Source organism: Apium graveolens, chromosome 7, assembly GCF_009905375.1.
Source record: "Apium graveolens cultivar Ventura chromosome 7, ASM990537v1, whole genome shotgun sequence".
In the NCBI taxonomy this organism is placed as follows: Eukaryota; Viridiplantae; Streptophyta; class Magnoliopsida; order Apiales; family Apiaceae; genus Apium; species Apium graveolens.
The window spans coordinates 181,912,308-181,920,276 of NC_133653.1; the positions used below are offsets into that span (position 1 = coordinate 181,912,308).

A 7,969-nucleotide genomic window follows, 5' to 3' on the forward strand; every position below is an offset into this window, starting at 1 on the left:
TAATGGCATCTCATCCTTCCTTGACAAATTTCCCACTCTTTGGCAACGATCACACCTTAAAACAAACTGATGAGCATCCTTGAACAAAGTAGGCCAGAAAAAACCTGCTTGCAGAATACGAGCTATCATCTTCTCACCTCCATAGTGTCCACCATAAACCGTGGAATGGCAGTCTCGTAATATCCCCTCCGTCTCACAGAACGGGATACATCTCCTGATGATCTGGTCAGCTCCCTGTCTAAACAAATATGGTTCATCCCACATATACCACTTCACCTCATGCATAAACTTCTTCTTTTGAGCGGATGTCAAATTAAGAGGCATTATATTGCTGACGAGATAGTTTACAATATCTGCAAACCATGGTTCTTCCTCCTGAATTGCAAACAACTGCTCATCCGGAAAAGATTCATTAATTAACGTCCTATCTTGTAAAGTAGAATCGGGATTCTCCAACCTAGAGAGATGGTCAGCTACTTGATTCTCAGTACCTTTTCTATCTTTGATCTCTAACTCAAATTCCTGAAGTAAAAGCACCCAACGAATGAGTCTCGGCTTCGAATCCTTCTTAGAAACCAGATAGCGAATAGCTGCATGATCAGTGAATACTGTTACTTTCGTACCAAGCAGATAAGATCGAAATTTCTCAAAGCCAAAGACTATAGCCAAAAGCTCCTTCTCAGTAGTGGTGTAGTTCAATTGGGCACCATTTAAAGTCTTACTCGCATAGTAGACCACATGGAAGAGATTTTTCTTGCGTTGTCCCAGAACTGCACCTACCGCATAATCACTCGCATCACACATCATCTCAAACGGTTCTGTCCAATCTGGTGCTGTAATAACTGGTGCAGTGATCAAACTCTTCTTGAGAGTCTCGAATGCTGCCAAGCATTCATCATCAAATTTGAACGACACATCTTTCTCAAGCAAATTGCACAACGGCTTAGATATCTTTGAAAAGTCCTTGATGAATCGCCGATAAAAACCCGCATGACCAAGAAAACTACGGATTCCTTTCACAGAATTAGGTGGGGGAAGATTTTCAATGACTCCCACCTTGGCCTTGTCCACCTCCAGACCCTTGCTAGAGACCTTATGCCCAAGGATAATGCCTTCACGCACCATAAAATGACATTTCTCCCAATTAAGCACCAAATTAGTTTCCACGCATCTTTTGAGTACGGCGCGCAGATTATTCAAACATTCATCATATGAGTGTCCAAAGACGGAGAAGTCATCCATGAACACTTCGACGTTATTTCCAATCATGTCAGAGAATATAGCCACCATACATCTCTGAAAAATGGCCGGGGCGCCACATAACCCAAACGAAACTCTGCGAAAAGCAAATGTGCCAAATGGACAAGTGAAGGTAGTCTTTTCCTGATCCTTTGGTGCAATACAAATCTGATTATACCCGGAATAACCATCCAGAAGACAAAAATACTCATGACCCGCCAATCTGTCAAGCATTTGATCAATAAATGGAAGGGGGAAGTGATCCTTCCTTGTGGCTTTGTTCAATTTTCTATAATCCATGCATACTCTCCATCCTGTAACCGTTCGAGTAGGGATGAGCTCATTCTTTTCATTTGCGACTACAGTGATACCTCCCTTCTTAGGTACACATTGTACGGGGCTCACCCACGAGCTGTCAGAAATAGGATAAATAATGCCTGCATCTAGCCATTTCAGAATTTCTTTCTTCACCACCTCCTTCATGATGGGATTCAGTCTTCGCTGCTGTTCCACAGTTGGCTTACTACCTTCCTCTAGCAGAATTTTATGCATACAATATGAAGGACTTATCCCCTTGATGTCTGCTATGGTCCATCCTATAGCCGATTTGAATTCTCTCAAAATCCTTAAGAGCTTGTCTTCCTCACTACCTGAAAGGTCAGATGAAATAATAACAGGTAATGTAGATGAATCACCTAAAAAAGCATACCTCAAGTGTTCAGGTAATGGTTTGAGCTCCAAGGTAGGTGCTTCCTCTATTGATGGTTTGAGCTTCCCTTCAGCATTCTTAAGGTCAGAAGTACCAAGAGATTCAAATGGTATGTCCAGCTTTCGCTTCCATGGAGAAGCATTCAGATATTGTAATTGCTCGTTGCTATCTTCATCATCGCTGTCAAAATCCCCCACTAAGGCCTTTTCCAATGCATCAGACATTAGCATGTGATCGAGTTCCGAAGTGACCGCAGTATCAATCACATCCACTTTTAAGCATTCCTCATCTTCTGTAGGGAATTTCATTGCCTTGAATACATTGAAGGTCACATCCTGATCTTGGACCCGCATAGTAAGTTCACCTTTTTGCACATCTATCAAGGTACGGCCAGTAGCCAAGAAAGGCCTTCCCAAGATTATGGGAATCTTCTTATCTTCCTTAAAATCCAGAATAACAAAATCTGCTGGAAAGAAGAGCTTATCCACCTTGACGAGCACATCCTCAACTATGCCCCTTGGGTAAGTAATGGAACGGTCAGCCAATTGTAGCGACATGTATGTGGGTTTTGGATCAGGAAGATCCAGCTTTTTAAAGATCAACAACGGCATCAGATTAATGCTTGCTCCCAAATCACAAAGGCACTTGTCAAAAGTTAGATTGCCAATGGTACAAGGAATGATGAAGCTTCCTGGATCTTTCAGTTTTGGTGGTAACTTTTGCTGCAGAATAGCGCTGCATTCTTCCGTGAGAGCAACGGTTTCAAGGTCATCCAGTTTCACCTTCCTTGCAAGAATAGTCTTCATAAACTTCGCATAACTAGGCATTTGTTCCAGATCCTCAGCGAAAGGTATATTGATGTGAAGTTTCTTGAACACCTCCAGAAACTTCCCGAACTGTCTATCCAGCTTTTGTTGCTGCAATCTCTTAGGAAAAGGTGGTGGAGGATAGAGCTGTTTCTCCCCTGTATTAGCCTCAGGCAGAGTGTGTTCAACAGTAGTCTTCCTTGGTTCCGCCGCTTTCTCCTTTTGCTTAGATTCTTCATCTCTAACTTCAGCTTCGACTTCCTTTGCCTTTTCAGCATCAGCCACTTTTCCAGACCTTAAGGTAATAGCCTTGACTTGCTCTTTAGCTTCCTTCCTACCTGGTACTTCCGTGTCACTGGGAAGAGTGCCAGGTTGACGATTGAGCACTGCATTGGCTAATTGACCGATTTGATTTTCCAAGGTCTTGATAGAAACCGCCTGACTCTTGCACAACAGCTTAAGTTCCTCAAAATCAGCACTAGTGGGTGCAGATGTACTTCCCTGTTGAGGATATGATTGCCTTGTAGCATACTGCTGTGGTTGCTGGAATCCAGGTGGGTTAAACTGTTTACTCACTCCTTGCTGATATGGTGGCTGAATAGCATTCTGATTATTCCCCCAGCTGAAATTTGGATGATTTCTGTTATTAGGATGATAGATCGCTGGCACAGGCTGCTGTTGTCGCTGATAATTATTCACATACTGAACAGATTCGTTGACAAGAGAACACTGATCCGTAGCATGAGAACCTGCCCAAAGCTCACAAACCATAGCTATTTGATTAACTCCATACGTAGCCAGAGAATCAACCTTCATTGATAGCGCTTGGAGCTGGGCTGCAATAGCGGTGGCTGCATCAACTTCCAGAATACCTGCTACCTTGCCTGACGTCATCCTCTGAGTTGGGTTTTGATGCTCATTTGCAGCCATCGTCTCTATAAGATTATACGCCTCAGTATAGCTTTTAGCCCATAAGGCTCCTCCAGCTGCTGCATCGAGCATGGGCCGAGATTGGGCCCCCAAACCATTATAGAAACCAGTGATCACCATTCAATCCGGCATTCCATGATGTGGACATTTTCTCAACATTTCCTTGTAGCGTTCCCAAGCCTCGCACATAGATTCTGTAGGTTGCTGCGCAAACTGAGTAAGAGCACTCCTCATAGCAGCAGTCTTTGCCATTGGATAAAACTTCACCAGAAACTTTTGCGCAAGATCTTGCCACGTAGTGATGGACCCAGCTGGTTCAGAATGTAACCAGTCTTTAGCCTTATCCCTCAGTGAGAATGGGAAAAGCCTCAACTTGATAGCCTCATCAGTCACGCCATTATACTTAAAAGTGCTGCAGATCTCGACAAAATTCCTTATGTGCATGTTGGGGTCTTCAGTTGCCGCTCCTCTAAAAGAAACAGAATTCTGCACCATCTGAATAGTGCCCGGCTTGATTTCAAAGGTGTTAGCTTGAATAGCCGGATGAAGGATGCTTGACTGAATGTCATCAATTTTAGGCCGAGAAAAATCCATAAGAGCTGGATCAGCTTGAACAATACGATCTCCCATGTTTACTGGTTCTTTCTGCTCAGTTCCTGAATCCGAATCCTCAAAATCTAACTTCTCCGGAATATCAAGAACTTCGTCTGTCTCCTCAGCTGTATCTAAAGTCCTCTTGCGAGCACGAGAACGAGTTTGCATAAACGCTTGCTAAAGTACCTGAAACACAACCGAAAAGAGTAAGTAACTACTACGTCCTAATCACTGAGTCCTAATGAAAAAATGATGGTAAGTACATAAACTAAACAAATACGCCGAGTCCCCGGCAGCGGCGCCAAAAACTAGTTAGGGCGAAAACACGCGCTAATATTCATGCAAGTATACGCGTTCGCAAGTAATATAGAATATTTTCTAGTTCGTTCCCTCAGAGACTCAGACTAAATTATTGTCTAATTAAACTCACTCACCAATGTATGATTATTTCTCAATGTTAAGATAATAACACTTAAAATTGTTGATTAAATATTAACTATAATTAACTACTTAATTAACCACTTAACTAACACTTCAATTTATCAATAATAAAACACTCATGAGATCACAACTTCATTATTACTTCCTTCTATAGCCATTGTTATTACCTTTAGCATGTGACAGTGATGATATTAATCGAATAACACGAAACTGATAAAAGCCAACTTTCATTGTACTAATACCATTCTACCAAGCATCCACAATTAAGATAGAAGTTGAATAGTCATCAATTATGTTGAGTTCCTATATGTCTACAGAAATTGACAACACAACGATTTAAGCTCAAGTTATTCCTTTTGATTACACAGGGCAAATAAAACTGTTAGAGTTACCCACTAATCATGCTCAACGTACATGAACCTATGCTAGCATGGCAAGTTCTAAATCTCAAGATCCACCGTCGCTTCACAAGAGATTAACACCCTATCTTATATGTTTGCGACGCACATAAGACGAATACGCACAACCAATACTAGATATTATGCAATCATCACACACTAAAGTATTAAACAATTAACTAAAGAATTCCATAATAAATCCGTTGCAACCCCATGATCACGATTAGCCCATAATAGAACTTATCGCCATCATGGGTTCATATGAAATCATGACAAACAAACACAAGAAAATAATAACTAAACTAATTATATTAAAACAGAGTACGTCACAAGAGTAAATAAGTCAAAGCAAGAAAACTAGCATCCAACGTTACAACGAAACAAGAATCACAAGAAAATATGCTTCCTCTTCGTTGCGGTGTGCTAAATCGGTCTTCTTCCTTATCTCCTTCGCTTCTTGCGTAAAACACAATCTAAAACATAATCCCCTTAATACTCTCTGTGAAAACGTCTCAAATCTACCTATATAATAGTCCCATAAAACTCAGATTATATAGAAGTTGGAAGCCAAACAGAAGTAGAAGTCTAAAATAATTTATCTTTTTCCCCGACCCTGCGCGGCCGCTCAGCATAGCTGCGCGGGTGCGCAGGTTGCTGCACGGCCGCTCAGCATTGCTGCGCGGGCGCGCAGGCCTCTACTGGAAAAAATCCAGGTTTGCTCCGTTTTTTCGCCGTAATCTGCCCATTCCTTTCCTCTCACAATGGTGAACACATGCCAAGGCTTATTCTTGATGATTCCTCCCCCGAAATGCAACTAATACCCTGAAATGCATAAACACTAGAAAAACGCATCAAATACACAAAATACTTGATTTCAAGACACCAATTTAAGCCATTTTAAGACGTTCTAAGTGGTATAAAATGCCACTTATCAGTAGCCTCAACGGATAAGACCATTTTGGCTATCCGTTGATGGTGTAGCTTTACTTAGAAATAAGTCTAGTGTTGTAGCACATTTCAGTCTCTGAATTTGAGATATAATTCTTAAATGTTGAGGGAAATTATAAGTCATGTTGACTACTAGAGGATATGCAGATAGGAAGGCCAATTGTAAATATTTCATGCCTTGTAATTTTGTATAAATGAAAATGGTGTCAACGGATAACTTAAAGACCTTCAACGGATGAGAAACAAAGCTTCAACGGATGTCTCTAAAGCTTCAACGGATAACATCCTTCAACGGATGAGTGCATCAACGGATAGAGCTTCAACTGCTAACACATCAACGGATGAAGCCATCAACGGATGAAGGCTTCAACGGATGTTCTGTTAGATAGCAGTTGACAAGTGGTAGTTGTACCTACAAACAGAGGCACATGGGTTGACAGAGACAACTGAGATGTGGTAGCCTATTTCAGGAACATCAGAAAAAGCAGCTGTTCTACTCTAGTATAAAGAGGCAATAGTCAACAATACACTGGAGTAAAATGGAGAAGAAACAAGTGGAGAACTTATTTTATAATTGTACTTTTTATCTTTGTCTTCACTTGTAAACTTGGTAATATATAAACCAAGTAGCAGCTAGTAATTAGATATGAATTTTTTCAGAACTGTTTAGAAAAATCTTGAGAGAAAAATTATCTAGTTTGTACTAGGATGCAGCTGTGATCAACTTCTTGAATCACAGATTTTCTGAAATACCATCTCTGGTGGAACAACAATCCACCAGAAAAGTTTTTAAGGTCTATTGTGTTCTTTACATTAGTGTTTGAATATATATCTGTCTGTATTAGCTTAAAGCAATTCATACACTTGTTTATCTTAAACACATAGCCTTTGAAACTGCTCAAAACTTGAAAAAGTTTTGAGATTTACATTCAACCCCCCTTCTGTAAATCTCATTGTTAGTTCATTAGGAATAACATACTTCTTTTTTTTTGTAACAACAAGAAAGACAAACAGACACAACGGCAGGAAGAAGAAAAAAAAAAAACCTGTTGCGGCTGTGCCAGGCGCGTGCGCTGCACGCGGGGAAGGGGTGTGTTGCGCATTCCATGAATGCGTTACACACTGTTGCGCATTTACGGATTGTGTTAAACACGTAAATGGTTCAACAGTGTTGCAACGCATTATGTGAATGCGTTATAGACCTTGTAACGCATTACTGTAATGCTTTACAACCCATCTGTCTTTTTAAAATTTGATTTTTGGGAGTTTCGTAACTCCGTTTTGGGCGTGCAATATATCGTTGGATTCGTTTTTCCGAGACGGATCTAATGGAGTGGTCAAATATTTTTTATATAAAAGTTTTTAACTGTTTATATTCCCGAAAGTGTTTTAAAGCATGTTTTAATTGTTTTAATTTCTTTTAAATGCTATAATAAATCCATACATCATTATATCAATGTGTGACATGATATTACTTGCATGCTTACTTGTATATTTATTTTATATATGAGATATATGCTTGTGTTTACCATGCGATGATAGATTTAGGTGAACTTAAATCAATATAAGGCGTGCTCTAGAAAATCTAGAATAGGAATCGTTTCTTGCCTTGACAATAATATTATGAATATAATCATGAGATTCTTGTATTTATGAAACACGTACTTAAATATGAATTTTCAATTTTGAGAGAAAGGATGATTCTGTCAACAACAGATTTCTATCTGTAAGAAAGGGTTATTAAGTGACGCCTCTTGACAATGCTCCACCCGATCTGGGAATCATCTGATTATCGATTATTGATTTGAAATATTTAATTTAAAAGGAAGAATCTCTTTATAATATGATTATGATTATAACGTAATATAATCCCTCTAAAATTAAATAATATCAAGTAGTAATTG

General features: G+C 39.8%; 1 non-coding gene across 1 annotated transcript; it reads left to right on the plus strand.

The window, feature by feature from the left end:
- The first annotated feature begins 3,814 nt into the window (after positions 1-3,814).
- On the plus strand, positions 3,815-3,921 carry LOC141675609 (small nucleolar RNA R71). Its single transcript, XR_012556252.1, has one exon. It is a non-coding gene; the product is annotated as a small nucleolar RNA R71 (small nucleolar RNA).
- The last annotated feature ends 4,048 nt before the right edge of the window (positions 3,922-7,969 follow it).